The sequence below is a fragment of the Maniola jurtina genome, chromosome 9 (assembly GCF_905333055.1).
Source record: "Maniola jurtina chromosome 9, ilManJurt1.1, whole genome shotgun sequence".
Classification (NCBI taxonomy): domain Eukaryota; kingdom Metazoa; phylum Arthropoda; class Insecta; order Lepidoptera; family Nymphalidae; genus Maniola; species Maniola jurtina.
This window is the reverse complement of record NC_060037.1, coordinates 9,670,684-9,697,408: the sequence shown is the minus strand read 5'-3', so window position 1 is coordinate 9,697,408 and position 26,725 is coordinate 9,670,684. Positions and strand designations below refer to the sequence as shown.

The following is a 26,725-nucleotide window of genomic DNA, read 5'->3' as shown; positions in this document are numbered from 1 at the left end:
TCGTTAGTATAATTCACGTGTTTTATTGTTGTTTAGATATGCTGAAAATATAATGTCATTTAAATTCTAGTAAGAAAACTTGTTCCTGTGCCCCGAGTATTTATTCTTTGAACACCGGAGTAACGTAAATCCTCTTAAATCTGTTAACAGGGCTCTCTCCGTCACTTACTTCGTACAATCGTAGTTCCAATTTCATTTAAATATTAAGCAACCAAAGTCAATGAAATTTTGCAGACATATTCTAGAAACTAATATCTGTGCCTGCGGTGTTTTAGATTTTTCTAAAAATATGTAGTTTTAAAATAACAGAGGCTCAAAGATTTGTATGTGAATTTTTAAGACCGCGTAACTTTGAAACCGAATATTTTAACAGAAATCTGGAAATAGTTAAATTAGTTTCTAGAATAATATGTCAGCAAAATTTCATGGACTTTAATTGCTTAATATTCAAATAAAATTGGAACTAGGTTTGTATAAAGCGAGTGACGGAGAGACCCCTCTTAACATTGTAGGGATGGAGTTTTCAAAAAACAACTTACGACTTTTTCCCGTCCATTTTATATGACAGAGGAAATGTTAAATTCAAGGCCAAGTAAACTGAAATTGATATTGGCAAGCATCGTTCTTGTGCCACCCTCAAAATGAAGATGGTCACTACCTTCGAAAAACTTCTCAGCTACTTAATTTTGGGCAGGTCTTATCCCAAGAATCCAACCACTTATATCGACTAATGACTTATTTGCGACCTACAGTGCATGGCCATTCAATAGTTTTTCCATTCCTCGTATTGTAATTATAAGAAGCAAAATACATACGCATTGCCGTTAATGCACAATCAAAATTAATTTACATCAGTAACAAATTTCGTTAACATAACATTACGGGGAGTTTAATGGCGTCATAAAAACACCTCTCTCATTAACCATGGCTTTTAAGGAGAAAGTTTAATATTTTGTTCACTTATCACATTTTTATTTGACGTTTTTATAATTAAACTGAGCATATGCCGACTACCAAAAGTCTCGTATTTAGTGTTGTCCGTGCGTCTTCAATGGAAAGAAATGTCCCGATTTATTTGGAGGCTGCGGCCGTGGCTAGTTACCACCCTACTGGCAATTATTTAGTGTTCCTGTACAATGCTGCGTTATGCGTAGAAACCAAAGGGGTAAAAACTGCCATACCCCTTCCAAATTAGGACGTTTCCTTCTTAGACTATATCATCACTTACCACCAGGTGAGATTGCAATCATGGACTATAGCTTGTGTCTAAAAAAAATTGACATAATGAAACATTTTCTGAAGTTTAAAACCGTATACAAGTAAGTTACAGCAGACTAACTTTTGCTTGTGACTATCTCCCTGTGGATATAGGATATATGAGTTTTTAATGACTCTTTAGGTGCCCTTATTTAGGTACCTGGACTATCTGTGCCATTCTCATTTTCTTTCTTCTTCAAATTCTGTGCTAGCTCATAAAAATAGCTTTAGATATAAGGGATTGTGCCGTCAAAAGGTAGGTAAAGTAGAGACAGACACACTTTATACTCATTTTGTATAGATTTCAGCTTATTCTAATTCTATTCTAATATAACTTAACTAAACTTAAGAGTTATAAGAAAACAATCTGACTTTATTTTATTACTGTCCCGACCATGTCCCGACTAGCTATTAGTCCGTAACCCGTCCCGACTTTTAATAACTATAATATTTAAAAATCATTGGATAAAATAGATTGGACAAGTAATTTAAATATTCTGACATGTATCTAATTTAGTGTTAAAAAGAAATATTTTAATGAGTCGCTATGAGTATGTACAACATACACATGTGACATTATAATTAAGTACAGCCTTAACACATACCAATTCAAATATCCTGAGTTGATTAAAAACATTCTGAAACACATCTTATGATTATAGAGATAGTGCTTAATATTCTTTGCATTTATTCGAATTCATTTATGGAAGTGTCACATTGTACATTGGTCAGTTTAAGAGGGCTCTCTCCGTCACTCGTTTCATATAATCGTAGTTCCAATTTCATTTGAATATTAAGCAACAAAAGTCCATAAAATTTTGCAGACATATTCTAGAAACTAATATCTATGTCTGTGGTTTTCTAGATTTCTGTTAAAATATTCGGTTTCAAAGTTACGCGGTCTTTAAAACTTACATACAAATCTTTGAGCCCCTGTAATTTTAAAACTACATATTTTTAGAAAAATCTAAAACACCACAGACATAGATATTAGTTTCTAGAATATGTCTGCAAAATTTCATGGATTTTGGTTGCTTAATATTCAAATGAAATTGGAACTACGATTGTATGAAACGAGTGGAAACGAGTGACGGAGAGAGCCCTGTTAATTTGTTTTGTCATACCTTTGGCCATAGAGCACATGATTACGGACTCGAATTGAGAAATATGTCAAGTCAGTAAACATTTAGATATCATCTGTTAAATTGTCGCTTTTACAAGAAAATGCTTGTTAGTTGCTTTATTGTCGAAACACTGAATTTAATTAACGTTCAAAAATTCTTTCGCTGAAATAGATTTGGCCATTAGCATTGGCTTGCTACGATAGAAATCATTGACAAATGACGGCTTTGCAAATTTTGTGCTAACAAAGTAAGTACAACTTACATAGTAACTAAGGTATTATCTACGATATAAATGCTGAAATCATAAATAATAAAAAAAACAATCTTTATTTAGTGGATTCCCAACGAGTCACACATGACTCATGACATGCCATGAGACATGATTGGGTGTGACTCGTCGGGGCATCGTTGGGATTCCATGAATTTTTTTGTTATCTGTCGATAAGTGGCATAAATAGCAACGCTGCATTACTATTTGTCAAAATCTGAATGGTTTTCAGACAACTAACAGCGTTGCTAAGTAATTTATCGACAGATTACAGATAGATTGATAATGCCGTAGGTAAATAGTTCGACATAAAGATCTTATACCAGATATAATAATTAAATTATTTATGCATAATTTTGACTAGATCGCCTTAATTGTGGAAAAAAAATTGCCTATACATAGTTGGTCTTCTTTTTCTTCGTCGTAAAACTCTTAGCAGAGCTGTCGGGGTCATTACAAAGTGTCATTTTTGGGCCCAGATTTTATACGCCTCACTAGCATTCGCCACTTCTGTTAGGTATTATTACTATCTATCACTATGGTAGGCACTTTTATTACAGTTCATGTTTTTTTTTTTACTTTTGTATGGTGTTGCAAAATGAACTTTAATAGGTATTCATGCCAAAATTAACAAACAGAGCAAGCTCGTGCCCGATTGGGTTTTTTCCAAAAACTGGTTCGTGCAAAAACAGCCGGAATTTTGCATTAGAAGTTCCGTGTTTGGCGACGACCGGCCGAAGAATGCCGTCAGGAATTAATCTCTAACGATTTATTTAGAACAGCCTTCAGGTGGTTGTGCTAAACATAATATTATTTGCAACTTGAGTAGATACCTACTGGTTTTGTTACTGTTGCTGACTGCTTTGTTTTGATAGAGCCTGGTTTGTTTTAGAGTATATTCTTAACTAAGTTAACGTTAAATTCTGAAAGTGGGCCAAAAAGTCCATGGAAGAATGGGAAATTGGAAAACCAAATGAGGTTATTCGATTATCCATAACGAAGAGGCTTTATTATCTTGTAGGGATGTGAAGAAAAGTAATTATTTATAACTTAACATTATTATTTACTAGATCATGCCTGCGACGTCGATTCCGTGGGAACTCTTTGAATTTTTTTGATAAAAAGTATCTATCCCATATCCGTCTAAGAAATGCAAGCTATCTCTGTACCAAATTCCGTCAAAATTGAATAAAAACGTATGGGCTGTGAACATCGATGTATATGAAAAATTAGCAGATAGACAGACAAATACACTTTCGCATTTATAATATTACTTAGATAGTATGGATTAAAATTGTAAGTAAGTAAGTAGGTAATCCTAACATTTGTTGAAAATCCAGAATATGTGCTTTTTAACCCCCGACCCAAAAAGAGGGGTGTTATAAGTTTGACGTGTGTATCTGTGTATCTGTCTGTGGCATTGTAGCTCCTAAACGAATGAACCGATTTTAATTTAGTTTTTTTTGTTTGAAAGGTGGCTTGTTTGAGAGTGTTATTAGCTATAATCGAAAACAATCGGTTCAGCCGTTTGAAAGTTATCACTTTTCTAGTTTTCTTATAGAGGTCTATGAAATATGTATATAAAATATATTAGCATCCCATAATTATATGTGAACTAGCAATTGAGTAAGACGCCTATAGCATTAACTTGAGCAATTGTATCTTTCATATAATTGTACTGCAGAAAAACGTAAATAAGTGTATACTTAAAATATACTATCAGTTCACAATGAATCATTTAAAACTATAAAACAGTCCTATTTTAATTTATAAACTCAGGACCGTACTGATATTTTCTTGTATTATTAAGATATTTGTTTAGTGCAACAAAAAAACGGAGTCCATTAATCGCGAAATACAAATTATTGTCTTTGTTATCTCTACCATCGATAGTATAATGTATTGCCATATTGGTCAGCGCAAATTAATAAATGAGATACCATAACCGAGAGTAGTAGCCGCGGCGACGACCAGGCGGCCGCACACCTGCGCTTGCGCATCTCGAAGCAGACAACTGGTTATCAACCTTATCTCTTTCAAATTGAGATCATTTTAAATTGGATGAGTTATACTCTCATTACGAATCACGGACATAACAAACAAATATATTCAAAACTCTGTACCTTTTACAGCAAAGTTGGGTTTTACGGCCATCCGAGACTGAGATTCCAGACGAAGAGTTATGGTCATGGTTGCTTTTTATGCTTTCTTATTCATCAAGCAAGAGTCGTAAAAAAGGAATAATGAAAATATTTATTAAACTATGTTCACATTTTTTTACAGACAGTAGACGCACATAATATAGGTTACTTAAGGCCAATTACTCAATTGCTAGATAAACTTTAACTTAATTAATGAATTTTAGCGTTTAAATTACAAGTTTCCTAAGAGAAAAATGATACCTAAAAACTTAAATTTATTCCTCAAGTAAAAGTTATTTCACGATTGAAAAATCGGCCACTAGCTACGATGAACAATTAGCCTCTAGGAAAATAGAATTTTCTCAATTTACTTTATAATGCTAATATGTTACATTGATCATAGATGGCGCTGTTAGATCCAATTGGCTGCTTGAAAATTTGCCTCGATTCTAGATACAGATAATATCTGTAAACCTTATCTAAAAACCACAAACAACCATAAAATACCATAAAATATATTTTTAGAATGATAAAAATAACATTTATTAAGAAAAATTATAAAGAATGGCAAAATTTCATATCACGCTATCTAAGTTTTTTAACTTTTAAGGTATATATAGTCGTGTTGTATAATACATTGAACGAGTTCCTGCCAGTTCAGCTATCGGGGTCACACACGAACCTCTATGGTTCTCTCACCCTGTGGAAAGTCCCCGGAGACATGGCGGAAAGCGCCGCATCTTGATGATGAAGGCCGAGTTTGGCATCGTAGGGAAGGCTAACCTGCGCGATGACAGCTCGTAGCGTTGCTCAGAGCACAGCTAATGTTGAAATGGACACTGTCCATAACCAAATGGGGCTTACTCGGATTAGGAACTCACCTTTTTATTTTCATCTTTTCTTATAATTTTTGATAATACAGGGTGCGTACTTTATTTATTAAATTATGTTAGGTAAAGTGTGAGCAAAATCAATAGTCCAATTTTTAGATTTTTTCAGATATTCAGGTATAAAAAAATTAATGTACATCGGCATAAAATCAGCGCTACACTCGTAGAATAAGGTAGGGACGCATGCCTACGTAGGTTTATGAGACAAAGTAGTACCTAAGTCACCGTAAGTGCTGGATAACAGCAATTTTATTTAGTAACGATCAAACTCAAAAAATTGGAAAAAGTGAGATCGAAGGTGTTGCCTCCAGAGAGATTTGAACTCTCGACCCCTGGTTTACAAGACCAGTGCTCTAACCCCTGAGCTATGGAGGCACTGCATAGTTCAGTGAAAAAGTAAAGTTTTTGTTTCGGTGGTTACATTGAAGTTAATAAGTTGATAATTTCCTCGATTTAGGCCTCATTCGCACGAGCGTTAAAAAAGCGTTGCGTTAAAACCCGGCGTTACGCTGACAATACAAAGTGCGCGTTAAAAAAGCGTTGACGTGTGAACAGATACTTGGGAATGCATTTGTTCTATTTGAACGCTTTTTTAACGGACGTTACAAAAGCTCTTGTGCGAATGAAGCCCTTACCGATTTTTTTTATTTACATGTATTGCTGTACTAGCAAGCTGAAGTTGCAGTGGACAAGCCATGTCTATCGCAGAACCGATGGCCGTTGGGGCAGACGTGTTCTAGAGTGGAGACCGCGTACCAGCAAGCGAATCGAACCCGCTGGACTGAGATAGCGGGAAGTCGGTGCACGAGGAAGGCGAAGGGCCATGCGTGGCGGCGCGCCCTCGGGAAGGCCTATGTCCAGCTGTGGATGCAAACAGACTTGATTGATTGATTGATATTGTTATAAAAAGATTTAAAGATTTTGTTACACTGTTGTTGTTGAACTGTTATCATATGTTGTTACAATGGATGCCACGTATGAATATTTCGATGTAGATGTAGAAGTAAATAGCATCGCAAATCCCCGAAGGTTTAAAATTATTTGTTGTGTTTGATATAATGTCACCATCATCAAAACTTATCACCAGCTCACTACTGAGCACTATCTTTTCAGAATGAGAATAGCCCGTAGTCCACCACGCTGGCAAGTGCGTATTAGCAGACACATATCTATACTAATATTATAAAGAGGAAACCTTTGTATTTTTGTATGTTTGTATTGAATAGGCTCAAAAACTACTGGACCGATTTCAAAATTTCTTTTACCATTACTTAGGGGGATTCTTCCGAATCCGTATAGGCTATATTTTATCCCGGAAAATAGATAGGATTTTTCGTGGTAGTGTCCACCCGTGCGAAGCCGGGGCGGGTCGCTATAGGATATAAAGTAGCTGTAGGTACTGTAACATAAGTGTACCTAAATTGTAAATTAGAGTTTACCTATACACATGAAGATAGAAGTGAAAGAATCTTTATACCAAAACAGTGCTTACGCAATCCCCACAGATGTGAGGCGTTTGATATACGAAACACGCGTAATGTTGACTAACGAGATGTGCTGTGTTGCATATGCATGGAGTAAAGTTGCACTTTGTTAGAGCTGACGCCATGCAATAAATGGGATCCCACCAATTAATTTGCTAATTGGTTTGAATAAAATCCTAGTCTAATATTATAATGAGGTATATGTGTCTAATATTATATATAATCCTAGTCTAATATTATAGTGAGGTATATGTGTCTAATATTATATATAATCCTAGTCTAATATTATAGTGAGGTAATCTATACTAATATTATAATGAGGTAAAGTTTGTAGGTTTGTTGGTAGGAAGTAATCTCTGGAACTACTGGACTGTTTATAAAAATTCTTTCACCAGTAGAAAGCTACATTATTCCTGAGCATAGAACGTGTTCCTGAGTGACACAAGCTATATTTGATTTTCAAAAAATTAGAGATCCCTAAAAAATTGTAATAAATTTAATTAATAAATTAATTGTTATAAATTTATAGTATTGTATAAAAGGAAAAGGTGATAATTTGACTGACAGACTGATCTATCAACGCACAGCTCAAAATACTGTGCATCCGCAGTCCGCACAGATGGATCGGGCTGAAAGGCACGCAGATAACGCTGTTATAACGTAGACACCCGCTAAGCAAGGATTTTTAAAAATTCAAACCCTAAGTGGGTAAAATAGGGGTGTGAAGGTAGTGTTGTCCACGCGGACGAACTCGCGAGCATAAGCTAGTGATATTATGTAAGTGATAATGTGTAAGTTTGTTAGACCTTCAGGCCACAATATTGGGCTGTTTAGAATGAAGATAGCTTTTAAGTACCTTGAATTAACACAGAATAAAGTTTTTTTAAGACCTTTATCAACCCTAGAATCTAGATAGGTAGGATTTAGAAGTCTATGTAAGAAGTGGGTTGGTCGCTTTTACCATGGAATGGAAATAAGTGATCAATTCAAATCTGTGGTGATCATCGGTCTTCTTATAGCAAACAGACTTACTTTATTTTTTATTCTCATCGGATAAGGGCGTACTGCGTATTTGCACCGGCAGTGGACATCAGGGTCTTAGACTGGTTTCTCATCCGCATATATATTGCAGATTGCCACATGTTACTCCGAACGTCCAAACGTGGACACTTGATAACTGGAAGGATTGATCTGTAGACCTTATAAAGGATACTTTATTTATAGGCATGACTCAGGTCACCTGAGGGTATTAAACTTGCAGGAAAACGACGATTTTATTACGACATATTATTATTTTCTTGATTGCCTACCTTTAAAGCTTTGGTAGGCGTAGAAAGTAGATAGGTTTGGTAGATATACCTATCATATACCTAAGCAGTGATAGCCTGGTGGTTACGACGCGTCGGTCTCCTATTCAGGAGGTCGGGGATACGATCCAGGGCAGGTACCTGACCCCCAAATTTTTCAAAGCTATGTGCGTAACATTCCCCTTTCCCTTCCAACTAAGCGTAAAGCTTGTGCTAGAAGTAGGTACGACAATAGTGCAACGGGTGGTGTTTGAACCGCCGACCTTTCGGATTTCAGTCTATTGAAGTTTCGATTTGATGTTGCGCTTTGCGCATTTAGTAGGATGTTGGTCTTCAGATGAGATTTCCATAATAGCGTACCTAGTCTACGTAAACTACTGTTTCACTCTCTATTTAAAAATAAAAAAATCGAAAGTGCCTTGCAATACCCATACCTACTTACCAGCTCTCAATGTCAATAACAATTTTTCAATTACCATTAAGTAGCAACGAAATTCTTTTTTCTTTTAAAAGATTTTTTACCATACGGTCATGACAACAAAGTAACAAGCAATTTTAACGGTTACGAGTTACCTATACTTAAAAATTGGTAAAAGTTAAATATAATTTCAGTGATTACCTTCTCAGGAAGGAATCTACTCTAGGTGATTATCACAAAATTGAAAGGATAATTTAACAAGTATTATATTACCTTTTACACTAAATTTTAAAATCAAATGTTTACATCTAAGGTTTACCTTATCTATCTATAATAATAATATGTAAGAAGACCTCGAATAAAAAATCGTTCAAGTGGGAAACTCGGACTCGCATACGAAGGGTTCTGTACCGTCGTATAAGAAATGACACTTTTTTTTATATTTCATGGTAGCCATTTTGTTATTTTTAATATTTTTTCTTATAGCGGCAATAGTGATACACATTATGTACTGTTCTATGAATATTTCAATTCTCTACCTATCACGGTTTGCGAGATACAGCCCGCTTACAGACAGATGGACGGACGGACAGACAGCGGAGGCTTAGTAATAGGCTCCCGTTGGCACTCTTCGGGTACGGAACCCTAAAATTTAAAAAATCCGATCGTCAAATTACAATTGCGGTGCAACTTCAGGAATTGGGCATCATTATAGTCTCCGAGTATGGGCGTAGGGCACCACCGGTCAAGTAACCGCAAGCCGATAATTTACTTTACCGGTAATGCTCTCGTTACAGGTATTTTTTATTTTGTACATCTGTTCTCTTTTTTTTTTAACTCGTTAATTGGTACTTACTGATTGGGTATGTTGGTCGATGGCGAACTTTTGATATTGTATACCTACTAACTATCCATGAAGATAAAAACATAATGAATACAAAGTAAATTTTTATTACTCTACCTACTTATGAAGAAAATAATTACATAAACAGAGAACGACAGTGGAAAAAAGTTTTAGTAAACCTTAATAATATTATGTTTTACCAATACATATTCTTATCTACCAATCTGCCCCCCAAAACGTCACTTCATGATGACCACGACCGCTCTGCCAAGAGTGTAACGACAAAGAAGAAGATTCTTATCTAACATTCTACTTCAATATTTTTTCACAAAAAACACGGATTGTTTTCAATTATTATTTTTTGCATAATGGGCTTGTAGTAAATTATTTTTATAAAGTGGTTATTACTGCAGGTAAGGCTGATGTGATATTATGGTGATTTATGTAATTGTACTTAAATATTTTATTTCTATTTCGTTCATGATATATTATGATGATTGTAATACAATATAGTCAGTAGATCCTACGATATACGATCTATCACATCTTATTAGTCGTATTTGCAAAAATTATGTGCAAAAAAGAATACCACAACCCGTGCAATAATCTAATTATCTCTTTCAATGAAACTTATGCGTTTTGCGTACTTTAGATACTTAGGAAGAGACGTTAAACTGAATAATGGTTAATAATGTCTGCTTTACAACAGGAAGAGGGGTTGCTTTAATAAGGAAACAATTGGTTACGTCTGTTCCAGCTAATTGTAATTTATTTTTCAATATTTTACTGTTTAAAGGAAACTCAACTAAAATTTTTACTAAGAGAGTCTTAAAACTAAGAAGAGTACGAGTATATGCACACGTATATTTTAGTGTGAAACAAATCCGCACTTGACCAGCGTACTGGACTATGGTCATTATTCGCTCATTCATTCTGAGAGGAGACCGGTGCTAAATAAAAGTATTTCTTATTTTAAAATTTCAGGGAACGCTTATTCGGCATAAGATCAATGCATTCGTAACTAAAACTTTACGGCTTTCACGTTTGATTGGTACTTAAAATAATTATTTAAATGACATACAGACACCTAATATTTCATCGCTGTATGTTACACAAGTAAATTACTTACTAATTAATCCAGTAAGACAGTGGTATGATCGAATTTAAACACGCTTAATAGCTTTCCAGTGGAACGAGTACAAGCGTGAAAAATTCAACTCGGCGTGAATTATTGCTTGTAAGAGCTTTTCACACAAGCTTAGGTATGCACCATGCACCGATCGTAAAAGTTTATTAACGTAGTAGGAACTTTAGAGGAATGAAATCACATTTACAAACTCTGTGGACTCTTATCAAGCAAACCATAAAAATCAAAAGAAACTTTCTAGACAAAAATCTTTGCATCTGAGATTTCAATTTATGAAACAATAGTACCTACCTAGACAGTAATAGGTACCTGATAAAATTCCTATATCTAGGTAGCTACCTACTACCTAGGTACCTAGGTATAGGACCTAGGTACCTAGGTTGTCAAAATTATACCTAACAAGCTAATGCCCGCGACTTTACCCACCTCGATATAGGTTTTTGAAAAAAAACTGGTATAAAAAATGTCACTCTCCAGGTCTTTAATAGCTATAGTGTCTATCCAAAAAATCACATCGTTCCGCTCCGTTGCGACGTGATTGAAGAACAAACCAATGAACCAACAAACAAACACTACCGCATTTATAATTTAGGCAGTGCGATATACGAGTAGGTAGTGATTATTGCGATCTTAATAATTATAATATTGCAGGAAGGAAATAACTGTATATAAAAGTAGGTACTAGGTAGTAGCTCCACTACAAGTAGGTACTGCTTATGCTCGTGATAATGCGTATGTAATTTCTTAGATTCAAGGCTTCGCTGCTAAGTCCGTCGTATTCAGTGTGATAAGGCTCCAGCATAAATGTGCGGACCCAAGCCGGACCGATCGGCGATGTTTGCATGATATAAGTTGTCATCCATATGCCAAAGGTTCGGCGGTCCGTCTGTCTGTCCAGCAGAGCGCAGCGCGCGCTGTGACGTGTGCTCTGCAGCCAGGGTTACCATAATGCAACTGTAACCCAGAAAGTTTCAAAACAATTGAATTCAAGTACATTGAAACGTTCATCAATTTACTGCGTATACATTTCTGGCTTGACTTTTAGGAGCTCCAGATAGTACCTACCTGTTTTTCTTGACGGGGGAAAACTGCTGATGCCACTGATATTTTGGGCTACCCACTAATCTGTAATTCTCAGAGCATAAATGAAGAAGCGCCAGGAACCGAGGAATAATCGAATTTTGTGCTGACGCAATATGAGAGTCTGGGCCTACTTACTGGAATGAAGTTACTTAACTCATTCAGGATGCCAGTTTCTTGACAGTCGATTTGACTTTAAATTCGATTCTTCTTCTTTTCTCCTGAGTTTCTTAGATACCGTCGTTTGCTGCAAGCGTGACTGCTGGTGTAGCTCCCTACTGGAACACTCCAGCCTGCCGAGCTCACACCATCCAAAGCCACTCAGATCGGCAAATAATTCAGAGAGTGTTGCTATAGAGCTGATGGAGATTCTAATTGCGCGGATACACCCAGCGTTCAAGCAACAGGTACCTACGTGTTACGATGTTTCGTCACTCTCCATGCATACTCTGTCTATCGGTAATATCGGTATGGAATATTATTATTGAAATTGAACAATTGAAAAGAGCAACCGCCGAGTTTCTTGCTGGTTCTTCTCGGTAGGAACGGCATTCCGAACCAGTGGTGAATTATTTGAAGATTCAAAGCACTTGTAAAAGTTTATTTGAATAAAAATCTATTCTATTCTATCTAGAATATAAAGTGTTTTATAAGTGAACATATCCTGTACCTACTAGATACACCTGTCTTAAGATTCCCTATTAGTTGTAGTAATTAGAAAAGTTGTAAAAGAATATTACGGGACCTAGATTCTAGAAGCACTTTATATTACGTTGACACAGGTAGTATGGTCACCCTGGCTCCTTCGTAACTGAGATTCGGTTACCGCCTGACGCCATATCACCTTACTACCTTCTCTCGGAATATGGTACGAGCGGCTGTTGCCTTTAAAGGAGATACGGTGTATGGATTTCAAAAACAGGCCTGATTAATCAATGTGGCATAAATATGATCGATAATGACGGTGATTAATAACTTAACTTACAATATTGACTTTCACGCGGGGGAAATTCTTTTACCATTTACCGGAAAATCTGGTTAAGGTTAATAACCTAAAAGGAATTGCTCAATATTGGTAAGTTTTTTTTTGCATCATATAAGCACATCATCATAAAATGGCTTGTCAGAGCAAATCACCGAAGTTTTTGAAGTGAAATTGCCAATTATTTTATGGCAACTAGCCACGGCCGAAACCTTCAGCCAGACTAGACCAGAGATTTAATAATTATAAAATTTCAATTTCCGAATACTAAACTAGTGTGTGCTAGTGTTAATGGTTTTAATTTACAAATTATGAAATTTAATTTTTGATACTAAGTACAATTAATTATAAAATCCAAAAAAAAAAACACTTTTATTTTCATATTTTAAAACTTTCACTTCTTCATCAAAATCAAGATCTTACATACTTTTCTGTTCCAACTTCATGCTGAATGAATTAAACCTTGCAAGTGACATTTGCCCCAATTACAAAATGTAAACTGCCCCAATTGTCTGCGCGTACGCACCATTTATATTGCAACGCGTCGAAATTGGAATAGATTACACGCATCAACGCCGCTTCCTGTCGGCCATTCACACGGACACCCTCGCAAACAATTGATGTCGTCGTGCGACTGATTTTATGGTAATTTTCAAATAAACCGGGGTGACTTTGATTCATTGTTGATTTGCATCCGTGTGAATTTTACATGAAAACTGAATTTGATTGATGCATTGATTACTGTGAAATTAGAAGTTGCTAAGCTGAAAAAGGAACTAGGTATAGTACACGACAGGTTGCGATGGCAATCGGGGTATGAGGCAGGTGGGACGATCTTCACACCCGCACATACGAATTTTAAACAATATTATATTTTATCCTCGAAAAGAAGTTAACAGCGCTTTCTCTGTTACGTAATCCCATACAAATGATAGAGACAAACCTCAGCCCGGCTAGCATGGGCAGTAGATAAAAATTATATCCCCCGATTATATCCACTGATGTCATAGAAATCAGTGGATATAATCGGGGATATAATTTTTATCTACTGCCCGTGCTAGCCGGGCAGTGTGTGTTAACCATTTTGAGTTAGGTACCTACCAATTCCAAAATTCAAAATCCATTGGAAATTAAGTTAGAAAAAAACAGTTTCGTATGTGTTTATAGAGTGTCTCAAAATGGTTAGCGCCCATACTGAGATTTTTGTCTCTATCATTTCTATGGAATTACGTAACGGAGAGAGCACTACCAGTATACTAACTTCTTTCCGCGGATAGTGCTAGTTCATCTTATAAAGAAAATCTACCAGTTCTAAATTCAAAATTAAATTCTAATTTAAAGATACTTAAAGTGTATTCAGGGATAATTAAGTATATCTGCAACTGATATTACAAGTTTCAAACAAGAAGAGCAATTAAACAGATCTCGTAACTTTCTGCTTGAATTGATACCAGTCTAGATGTCTTTTTTCATTTGCAAGTTATCTAAGGCTGGTTACAAAGATATTTTTATGACTAATCTGACTAAATTACTTAAATATATACTGTACATTGGCGGTCACGAATGAAAGGTTCGATTTAACTTTACTATAAAATCCTGAAACCACTGGATCCACAGCTTGGTTAATAAGAAAGAAAAAAAGTGTTCTTTTTAATTAGGGCCACACAATCTCATGTTATACTTAGGCATTAACAGAAGAAGCACACGGAATAAACTGTGTTATCTGTGGCCCAACCATAGAAATAATTCCAGCTCAGCATAATGTTGTACGCCTTGATACACAAGAGCATACAGCGCCGATTTCCAGCCTGGACCCCCTGGACCCTAAAGCCAGTAGACTACCTACTTAGACTACACAATACTAAGAATAGCACTAACAATACTAATTAAACTAACAATGTTAATTTAATAGTTATCCTAGTTAGTTGGTGATTATCATCATGATCATCATCAATCTATCGCCGGCACAGTGCACGTTATCTACTGCGCATGGGTCTCATGGGTTAGGTATAGCCCACCGGCCACCACGCTGGCAAAGTGTGGATTGGTAGACTTCACACACCTTTGCAAACATATGGAGAACTTTCAGGCATGCGCGTTTCCTCACAATGTTTTCATTCACCGTTAAAAAAGAGTACCATCGTACCTACTTTGAATAAATGATTTGACTTTTGACCTCTAAGTGTTTTTCACCTTAGTTCCTTGATATGGGATATGGGTTCAGTTGATTGACTAGCTGGATGGTCCATTAGCTGTAAATAGTAGCGTCTACAAGCAGCCTTAGGTACCACTGACGGCACTTACACGGTTTTAATGCAGGAACTGGTTTGCAAACAGTGGAGGCGTGAGAGTGTCCAGTGCAGGGATATTCTCAGGGCCAACGCCACTGCACCTGCGCACTGACAAAAGGACAATGTCGTTAACTTATCCAATTGCTGTTCAAGTTCAGACAAGTTGCTACTCAAGGTTCCACATCGGCATCTGATTTTAATTGGAAATCGATAGTGTACGTTTAATTTATTAACCGCTCCTGTTATCCTGCAATCGCTTTAAATTGAAGCAGGTAGGTTTTACACTTTAATAGGTTTAGTTATAAAATTGTTAAGGCATTCAAAAACATATTGACGTGAAGTACCTACCTAGTATGTACAGTTCTATTTAAAACCAGCGACGTTTAAAACCTAAAAAAAAAATGTTTCAATATGAACAAGATAGTGCAGGTACGTTGCATCTTCTTCTCATAATCCAACCTTACCCATCAAACTGCACGTATCCACTGCTGGATATAGATATTTTCGAGAGCATGTTACCAAAAAAAAAAAATGGATTCTCCACCTTCCTCATTCTCTAACTCCCCGCTACCTCCTTCATGTCATCGGCCCAGTGGACTGGAGGTCGTAGCACCCTCCGCATCGCCCCGTCCAGTTTCACAACAATTCCATATACTCGTAAATAGTTGATATTCCATAAAAACCGTATAAGAACCTACCGCCTATGGCTTCCCTGTATACTATTTACAAAGAACAAACCTTTACTGAATGGCTGATGTTGAACACAGAAAAAGGCTTTAATCGCCATATCCTTAAAACTACATATTTCAAAGTATTGTCCACATTATGCCCGTCCCGCCACCGACAGTGAATGGTAATTTGCAGAATATTATGCCTTGTAACATTTTTCCTCGAGATTGCTCCGAATATCGCAAACTTGTCCATAAGTAAGCGAAACCTGTCACTGTTTACCGTACACTATAACGGTATATTTCTGTACAAAAAATATGCAAGTATGAAGTTGTAATTACTTATTTGTATCTAGAAGGAAACAATTTTTTATTTGTTGACACTCGTATTTTCTTACAAAGCGCAATCAAGGTTAGGTAAAAGACGACATTTAATTTTAAAATATGTTCATCATGATCAACCCGTTGCCAGCGCACTACTGAGCACGGGTCTCTTCTCAGAGTGACAAGGGTTTAGACTTTAGACTTAAGGCCATAGTCTGCCTCGCTGGCCCAATGCGGATTGGTAGACCTTTGAGAACATGAAGAACTCTCAGGCATGCAGGTTTCCTCACGATGTTTTCCTTCACCGTTAAAACAAGTGATATTTAATTGCTTAAAAACGCCCATAACTGGAAAGTTAGAGGTGCGTGCCCGGGATCGAACCCCCGACTTCCGATTAGGAGCCGGACGTTCTAACTACTATCGGCTATCACAGCTTAAATGTTCAGTTTTCGTTGGTCCAGTGGTTTGTATGTTCGACTGCGGATGACGAACGACATTTTATTTATAATACTGAGAAAATAATATCACAGAAGTGACAAAGCATTGTCGTTTGAAATTATAGGTGTATGGTATGCCTCAAATCAGCCGAAGACTGACAATTTTTATTCCATTGCGACGTTACAGGTTTATCTTCATTCAGTTTAAGCAATCAATGAATATGGACGGCTCAAGAAAAACCCGTAGAACATACCTAATGTACACGTCAAACATTAATTAGCATAGATTATGAGATTGATTGATTAGGAGTCGTTACGCGTGCGGTCATGGTATTGCAGTGAGGTTGTCGGCGTGGGAACCTCGGCAGGTGTTCTACCCGAAGGTAATGAGTATACGAAAATTATGCCTTTTAAAGACATACTCGAAGTATTTGCAATCTCACCTTATCTTTCATAACCGGCGACTGGTTGACGACGCAGCGGTCGGTTTATTAACGGTAATTTTTAGGGTTCCGTACCCAAAGGTTGCCAACGGAACCCTTTTAACTAAGCCTCCGCTGTCCAATCGTACTTCCGTCCGTCTGCCTGTCAGTTAGCTGTATCTCGTAAACTACGAGTATTTTCACAGAATGTGTATTTCTATTGCTGCTATTACAACAAATACCTAATAAACATTTCAAAATGGCCGCTATGTACGGTGGTACGGAACCCTTCACTACACTGTACTGCTGGTATTGTTAAAGCAGCAAACATTTAACTACAATTTCATGCTTACAGTAGTCGGTACAGTTTTCTAGGAAAATTCTGCCTTCACAATTGATCTTATTTTTTCAGAAGACTGTCTTGTGACATTACAATTTACAAGGTATCAGTGTGTACCTACAAAAGTACCTACCTATAATATTACCAATTAACAAAATCGCAGAGGTCTACGCCTTAAATAGTAAATTTTTTTACTTTTTTCAGTGCAGTTTAAAGCTGAAAAATAAGTCGTAAACAGGTTTAAATAAAGACTTGATTCAAAGTCAAAATCAAAGTCAAATAATTTATTGAAGGTAGGGACTATTGTATACTTTGATTGTCAGCCTATGGGATTTGTAAGATGATGTAGTGGTGATAATTGATACCTAAAGCTACGAGGGTTTCAGACGCGCCCAGGTCTGCGAAGAGCCTATAACAAACTCAGTTTACTTTATAGATTATAACATATCCTTTTCAAATAAAAATAGAAAATCTTATGAGAAAACGGAGGGTAGAAAATTCTCAGACAGAACGTGTTTGCATGCGATAATGAACTTTTTTAGCAAATGGCTAATAGAATACAACCTGTTGCAAACAAGGTTGTCCGGATAAAAAATCACATCCTGGACTGACGGAGGCTCTAAAATGATTGCGAATGAATAAAAAAAGCATTTATTGTGTAACATACGTGAGAACCGTGAGCAGGTGCAAACGGCGGAGGAAATCTCGTACGGCTTCTGTGCACTAATCGCTTAGATATTGCGATCAAATTATAATCTTATTTACTGAATTAAGTGTTATGTTATAATATGGGTTTTTAACGAACTCAAAATATGAGACTTTACATCCGGTTGCCTAACTACTAAGCTGCCGTCAAATATATAAGAAGCGGTTAACTGCAAAGAGTTTGTGAGTAAAAAAAACGGATGTTAAAAAAAAAATAATGCTATTTAGGACCAAACTTAAAACTAATTTATAAACCTTGGCCCTAAATAACATTCTTTTTAGAAACATTAGTTTTGAAAATGTGCACGTTTTTAGCCGATAATTCAAAAACTATCCAGTTAATCGCTTTTTAACCCCCGATCCAAAAAGAGGGATGTTATAAGTTTGACGTGTGTATCTGTGTATCTGTCTGTGGCATCGTAGCTCCTAAACTAATGAATCGATTTTAATTTAGTTTGTTTTTGTTTGAAAGGTGGCTTGATCGACAGTGTTCTTAGCTATAATAGAAGAAAGTCGGTTCAGCCGTTTGAAAGTTATCAGCTCTTTTCTAGTTACTGTAACCTTCGCTTGTCGGGGGTTTTATAAATTTTTAATTTACACTTGTTAGACATTAGTTTTGGCAATTGACACGTTTTTAGCGATAATTCAAAACTATCTATCCAGATAACTTAGCTTTTTAGATACAAGACGACAATAATTCTCAGTTGCCATCTGATAATGTGCAGTTTCAGGAAAATGTAAGAGCTACCACGAGAGAATTATAGGTGCGCGGACCAATCGCAATGTTTGTTTATAATATGGGTACTCAGTAATGTTTTTATAGTAGGCGTGTAAGTGCAAAATTTGTTTAAATTACTGACTCTATTACATAAGAATAAACTACAGACAACAATTTGAAATATTCTCAAACATAATTCATTGCGCGTTGGTAGGTAATATAATATTCCCATAATTATCTCAGAGAACAGAGGAAATCGTGAGAATCTTCAACAGGTGTACGTAGACAATTATAATTCTTTTTGTTTATTCACAGCCAGTCAATCTGCGTTATTGCTTGAACCTTGAGGAGGTATACACTATCTAATTAGGTATCTATTCCACGTGAAGGAATGAGATATTTATATCAAAAATCTTGATATTATCGATTAGTGATTCGTCATCATCATTATGATCAACCCAACCCAGCCTACCACCAAGCTCGGGTCTCCTCTCAGAATTGAAAAGCGTTTAGGCCATAGTCTGCCACATTGGCCAAGGGAGGATTTGCAGACTTCACACACCATTGACGACACTATGGAAAACTGTCAGGCATGCAGATTTCCTCACGATGTTTTACTTCACCGATAAAGCAAGTGATATGTGTTTGGTTAGTACATATTATGGTTTGGTACTCGGATTATAATTTCTAAGTCTCAATTCATGTCGTCTCAATCGGTCTAGTGATTTCTAGTGCACACATAATATACAGCATATACAGTTGCAACTTTATAATCCCAGGAGAGCAGAAGAAAATATAAGTACCTACTGAGAAGTATCATTTACGGACCAATATGCTGAAAACCCCGTTAACCGAGGAGTTTGCTGTTGCAGTACAAAAGAGAAATCCAAAACCACTAGAAAACCAGTAAAATAGGTAATAAGAACATTGTACAACTGAGTCACCGTGGGAAGCTGCGCAGGTGACGTCTGACTGCGCCGCGGACGGCGCCAGCGCACGTCATACGACAACTTATGCCATCGCCACACTACGCGCGCGCCAGAAGCGGGTATGGTCATTATAAAAATTTTCAAAAGAAAAATAAAACCGACTTCAAAAACGACAAACACTAAAAAGTAAAAAAAAAAAATTTCCAAATCGGTCCAGGGGTCTTTGAGTAATCGGGGAACATACATAAAAAATAAATAAAAAAATAAAAAAAAAAAATAAAAAAAAAAAAAGATCCCGACGAATTGAGAACCTCCTCCTTTTTTGGAAGTCGGTTAAAAATCAAAATCATTTAGTCAAAGTAGGTACCTACTGACAGTTGTACGCCTTTTGATAGTCAGAATAATTAGATTTGTAATATGATATAAGTAGTAGTGAAAATTACTAATAATAAGTAATAAGTAATTACGTAAATTTAAAACTACGAGATCAACAGAAAATGTTTTCAGAACATCCATATTGTAGAATAGTGAAGAACGATGTTGGTTTTCGCTGGTTTATCACACTTCACACTAATATTATAAAGGCGAAAGTTTGTGTGTGTGTGTGTGTGTATGTTTGTTACTCCTTCACGTAAAAACTACTAAACGGATTGGGCTGTTTAGAATGGAGATAGATTATATCCTGGATTAGCACATAGGCTACTTTTTATCCTGGAAAATCAAAGAGTTCCCACGGGATTTTTAAAAACCTACATCCACTCGAACGAAGTCGCGGGGATCAGCTAGTAATTTATATATACCTTACCCCTAAATAGGTATGATCTGATTAAACTGTTGGTGCGCGGCTTCGTAAAAAATTCATTTGTCGATATAATATTAGAAAATGTTAGTAGTTTATTTGAAGGCGTATGTGGCCAAAAATATGCGTAGAGCGCAGGCTCGCATGATGCATCAAAAATAGTGCCACATCGTGCACTATAAAAGTAAGAGTTAAGATTAGATTAGAGCATAGATTAGAGCTATAAAGTTACTTAGGTTATAAACAGCTTAGCTGGCGACCCAATTTAGTGTGGCAACTCCTTAACAACTACTTATGCATAAATGTGTAGGTAATATTAAACTTCCGTATGCATCGAGAATGCCACTCGATCTGTGCGAAACGGCCATAAACGATTGAAACAACAGTTTTAATGACCATTGAACATTTTCATTTGTGATTATGTTATAAATGTTTACCTATACCTACTCTTGTTTAGTTTTCTCTTATGAAACATACCTACCTACCTATCTCTTTTTGCTGAATGAGGATGCACCTAATAGCTTTTTTATGCTGAGTAGAAAATGATGTATTATTGATAACTGTTAGGTCAAGGGTCCTATTTACTTACTGTTAATCCCGCGCAAATTTTTGTACATGCTTCTAAGCGTCACTGAAGGGTTGAATTTTCAAAAATATGATGTAGGCATCCACTAAGGAAGATTCTAAGCGGATGCCTACGTAATAATTCATAGTAGCTACATGTATTCCTTTCATCCAGTGGCTAGAGCTGTGCGTTGATAGATCAGTCAGTCAGGCAGCTTTTATTTACTTAAATGTATCTATTTCTGTAATGAGCACGAAAATGTGACGTCAAACATTTATTGGCATTGCCTGCATGTTCCTGTGAACTGCAAAGATAATATAATAGTGAGTTTATGTAAACTGAACATCAATAAATGAGCCGTTTACATTCAGGCTTGAAATGCTGTTATAGACTACTAGCTGATGCCCGCGACTTCGCCCGCGTGGATTTAGGTTTTTTGAAATCCCGTGGGAACTCTTTGATTTTCCGGGATAAAAAGTAGCCTATGTGCTAATCCAGGATATTATCTATCTCCATTCCAAATTTCAGCCAAATCCGTCCAGTGTTTTTGCGTGAAGGAGTAACAAACATACACACACACATACACACACACACACACACACACACACACACACACACACACACACACACACACACACACACACACACAAACACATACAAACTTTCGCCTTTATAATATTAGTGTGATCCTAGAAATACAGTTTAGAAATTCGTGCATCTGTATTTAATACTAGCAGATACTACCTGCGACTTTGATTTAAATCCACGCGGATGAAATCGCAGGCATCAGCTAGTACGTAATCCATACTTCCATACTATAATAATATTATAAATGGGCGTACCTTAAAATAATAAATAAAAAAAAATAAAAAAAAAAAATGCGAAAGTATGCCTGTCTGTCTCTCTGCTACCTTTTCACGGCCCAACAGTTTAACCGAATCCGACGAAATTTGGTACAGGGTTAGCTTAGGGGACGGACATAGGCTACTTTTTATCCCGGAAAATCAAACAGTTCCCACGGGATCTTTAAAAACCTAAATCCACACGGACGAAGTCGCGGGCATCCTCTAGTGTAAATTCCATACTAATATTATAAATGCGAAAGTGTGTCTGTCTGTCTGCTACGTTTTCACGGCCCAACCACTGAACCGATTTTAATGAAATTTGGTACAGACTTGGGATACATTCCGGGGAAGGACATAGGCTACTTTTTATCCTGGAAAAACAAACAGTTCCCGCGGGATTCCTAAAGACTCATCCGCTTGACCGATTTGTATGTTTGGTACCGAGATAGCTTGCGTCCCTGTAATTGACATTGGCAACTTTTTATCCCGTAAAATCAAACAGTTCCCACGGGATCTTTAAAAACCTAAATCCACGCGGACGAAGTCGCAGGCATCCTCTAGTATATTATAAAGAGGAAAGTAATTTGGTTTGTTTCTTTCACTTTACTAGAGATCTCGAAAACATTATGAACTGTGAGTCTTGGCAACCCAATTTACATGAAATGTTAAATCACCCGAGCGAAGCCTGGCGGATTAGATGATCAAGTACTTAATAAAATAAAACTAATGATTAAGTTCACAAGGAATAAATCAAAAAAGTCTCAAAAAGTTCCAGACCTTGCGTGTGCACAAATAAATATAAAGAAAGAGCAAAGGCCACACGCATCGCACGCTTAGCATTAATAATACCATTGGAACAAGCAATTTTCACTGCGCGGACCGAATCACCGCACTGTCGGTGTTCCCGCGGTCCGATGTTGATTTCCACTGTATACCTACGAGTACCTACTTGTCCACTATAATATATACAACACTGTCCGTACAAAATGACTTCTCACGCGCCATTCCTACGGGTCAACTGTCACGTCAAAAGTACGAGGTCAAAATCGTACAACACCCCCGATAAGTGAAGGTTACAGTAACTAGAAAAGAGCTGATAACTTTCAAACGGCTGAACCGATTTTCTTGGATTATAGCTAAGAACACTCTCGATCAAGCCACCTTTCAAACAAAAATAACTAAATTAAAATCGGTTCATTAGTTTAGGAGCTACGATGCCACAGACAGATACACGGATACACACGTCAAACTTATAACACCCCTCTTTTTGGGTCGGGGGTTAAAAATGGGGGTTATAATACTCAAAAAAGCTCATATTTTTCATTCTGAAAGAATTACCTTTTTTTTATTACGCACTCATTGCAACTTCGTCCGCGTGGTCCCGCGGGAACTCTTTGATTTTTCGTCTTCAACTACGCATGCAAATCACATCGATCAACAAGTGTAAATTAAAAATTTTCAACACCCCCGACAAATCATTTTCAAATAAATAATTATGTATATCTAGGCAACGTCCATCTTGACAGCTTGACATTTGTCAATTGACACTTGAATATTATGAACCTAAGGGTTATCTAACCTTCTTTTCTACAAGAAATCTAGAAAATAGCTGATAACTTTTAAACGGCTGAACCAATTTTTTTGGATTATAGCTAAGAACACTCTCGATCAAGCAAACAAAAAAAAGTAAATTAAAATCGGTTCATTCGTTTAGGCGCTACGATGCCACAGACAGATACACAGATACACAGACACACAGATACACAGATACACACGTCAAACTTATAACACCCCTCTTTTTGGGTCGGGGGTTAAAAATAATTGCTTGCGTTCTCGTTAAATCACTGTAATACCTCTGGTCTGAGCTTGATTTCTACTATAACACATTTCAGTACATTGTTTGTACTGAAAATACATTTACACTGTCAGTTGTTTGATCGACCCGTTTAATGTAGTTGGAAAAACAACAGCGGATTTACGAATTAGATCGCGTATTAACGTTTCGTTTTGGGTTGTTTTAATGTGGTTTGTTTACTTCATTTAGATGTGGTTTCAGTAGATTCTTAAATAAGTAAAATGTAGCGTCTGAAGCTATTTATTTCCTCACTATTTCTTTAACAGAAAGCAACACATATAAGTTAATGGCATAGAAGTTAGTGGCTACTATCACAGGCGAGTTTTTATGGATGGCTTGTAAAAATGTACAGCTTTTAGGAAAATTAAGTTCTCGTTTTATAAAAGTAGGACTTTAAAAACATTATGGAGAAGTCTCAGGCATACAGGGTTCCTCACAATGTTTACTTTCACTATAATATTCAATTGCTTTAGCGTTTCCAATTTTTTAAGCAAATGTAAAATTTAGCTTAATTTAAATGTCCAATTACACCAAAAATAAAAATAAACCGCCATTCTGAAGGAGGTACTCGTAGTAAAAGGGGTTTATTTGTAATGTACTCCATACAAAATCTAGTTTGGCTCTCATTTGAATATTAATTAATCGAACTCAATGAAATTTTGTCAGTAGGTATAACCTGAAGGCATTATTTAGATTTAATTAGAGTTATTAAGAGTTATTAATTATGAGTTGAAAGATTTGTATGTAAATGTTTAAGCCCTTGTAACTTTGAAGCTAAGTATTTTAAATAGAATCTGGCTACAGACATAGATATTAGTTTCTAGAAAGTGTCTACAAAATTTCATTGAGTTCAATTGGTCTACAAATATTCAAATGAGAGCCAAACTACGTTTACATCGTTACACAGCTTTAGTTAATGATAATAATCAAATTAACCAGCCACTGGCAATGCCGTAGGTGGCATCCAGATAGGTTTGTATGAAAAGAGTGATGGAGAGACCTCCGTTTAATGATGAACAAATTCGTAAAATACTTCATTACGCTGATTAAGTTAATAACAAATAATAAGCTAGTTAACCAATCAATTAATCAATCAATTTATTTATTTGCTGATACAGGTTTTACAGGTGTAATTATAGAATTAGTCCAGCTGTATCACGCCAAGCTGGCTGGTGGCTGGCTTCCCGTAGCACCAGCTATTGGAAGTACCGTTGGTGGCATCCAGACTAGGTTTGTATGGAGAGAGTGATGGAGAGACCTCCGTATAACGATGAACAATTTCGTAAAGTACCTCATTACGCAGTGTAAGTTAATGATAATAATCATCTTAACCAGCTACTGGGAGTACCGTTGGTGGCATCCTTACATATCGATAATTGCACCGGTCCGTTAGGAGACAACTTGTTAGTCAACAGATAATGATTGTGTACATCTCAGGAGACAGATTTTTAGCGCACATGGTTAGCTTACATCCGTCCCCGGGATGTAAGCTAACCATCAACCACCAACCGATGTACCAATGCAAACAAACAGACACATTCCGCATTCATATTAAGATGCTCGGGAAATCGTCCGCGTGGATTTAGGTGTTTAAAAATCCCGAGGAAATTCTTTTATTTTCCACAATAAAAAGTACGGAAGTAGTCTGTGTCACTTTTCAGGTCTCTAATCACATCCATACAAAAAATCACGTCAATCCGTTGCTCAGTTGCAGCGTGATTGAAGGACAAACCAAGGAAGAAACACAAATGTGTTTAGAAATTAGAAAATTCTAATAATTAATTAGTAGTAATTGAATACTTTTCAATAATGCAGCACTCACTTCTGGACCTTGTCGTTACTGAATTATAAAAAGCTCTAAAATTAAGCAATTGACAATAGCCTCAATCCATTGATAAAATTGAACAAAACGAGTCAATTTAACGCTAGACTCATCACACCGGTGATGCGTATCGCGCATCGGCAGAAGTCAATGAGTTCCAAACTGTGGTTCCAAACCACGGATATCCTCGTGAAGGCCGATCACCCAATACAATCGTGGGAAACGGGTAACTGATACAGTTTTTGTAATGAATCAACGTAATTCCTTTTGCCTTTTCGTGGTTGAATGCATCTGTAGATATGAACGGAAAATATTGATGAAAACTTTTCACAGGTGTTTCATATTACCTAGATGGTTATTAAGCTTAGTATGTTTCTGGTTCAAGTAGTCTTTAAGAATAATTTGCATGGTATTGATAAGTTTCTAAACAAAGAATTAGACAGAAAAATGCACGTAACAGTAAATGACGCCATAACTTTAAGAAGCTGTGGATTTTAAGTAAAACAAAATAAAGTTTGCAAGAATATTTCATGTTAAATTCTCTATTATTTTGTTCAACATTTGTAAATCTGATTGATTAGACTTATTAGTATTACGCATTTGTTAGGTACTCCCTAGTGTTTTGAATGCATTCGGAATGTCGAACTAATAATAGAAAATATCAAACAGAAGGTAACAATAGGTACATGTATGGGTTGTGTACAAACAGATGCGCAAACGCAGTACGTCACAGCTGCCCATGTCGTGGGTCAACAGCTTTACCAATATTGAATACGAAAAAACCCCATCATGAAATTTAATAATGTACTTATTAATTTTAAGTTGCCATATCCAATAGGTAGGTATCCAAAACATTCCGCAGCTTATCCAGATATAGTCTTGTAGAAAATCTTACATAATTTATTTTTTCTTTAGTAAGTAGTTGAAATATAATTGTATACTATACAGATATTTTAGGGTTTTTGTATTTTACAAGCAACTTTGATGAATTCCGTGACTAACGGTGACATAAGAAATGGATATTCCTCCAACCGCTTCTAGCTGCTATTGCTTTAAGTGGATA

General features: G+C 36.4%; 1 non-coding gene across 1 annotated transcript; it reads right to left on the bottom strand.

Moving 5' to 3' along the window:
- Window positions 1–5,982: 5,982 nt before the first annotated feature.
- Trnat-ugu lies at window positions 5,983–6,055 on the bottom strand. The gene has a single exon. It is a non-coding gene; the product is annotated as a tRNA-Thr (tRNA).
- Between the last annotated feature and the right edge of the window lie 20,670 nt (window positions 6,056–26,725).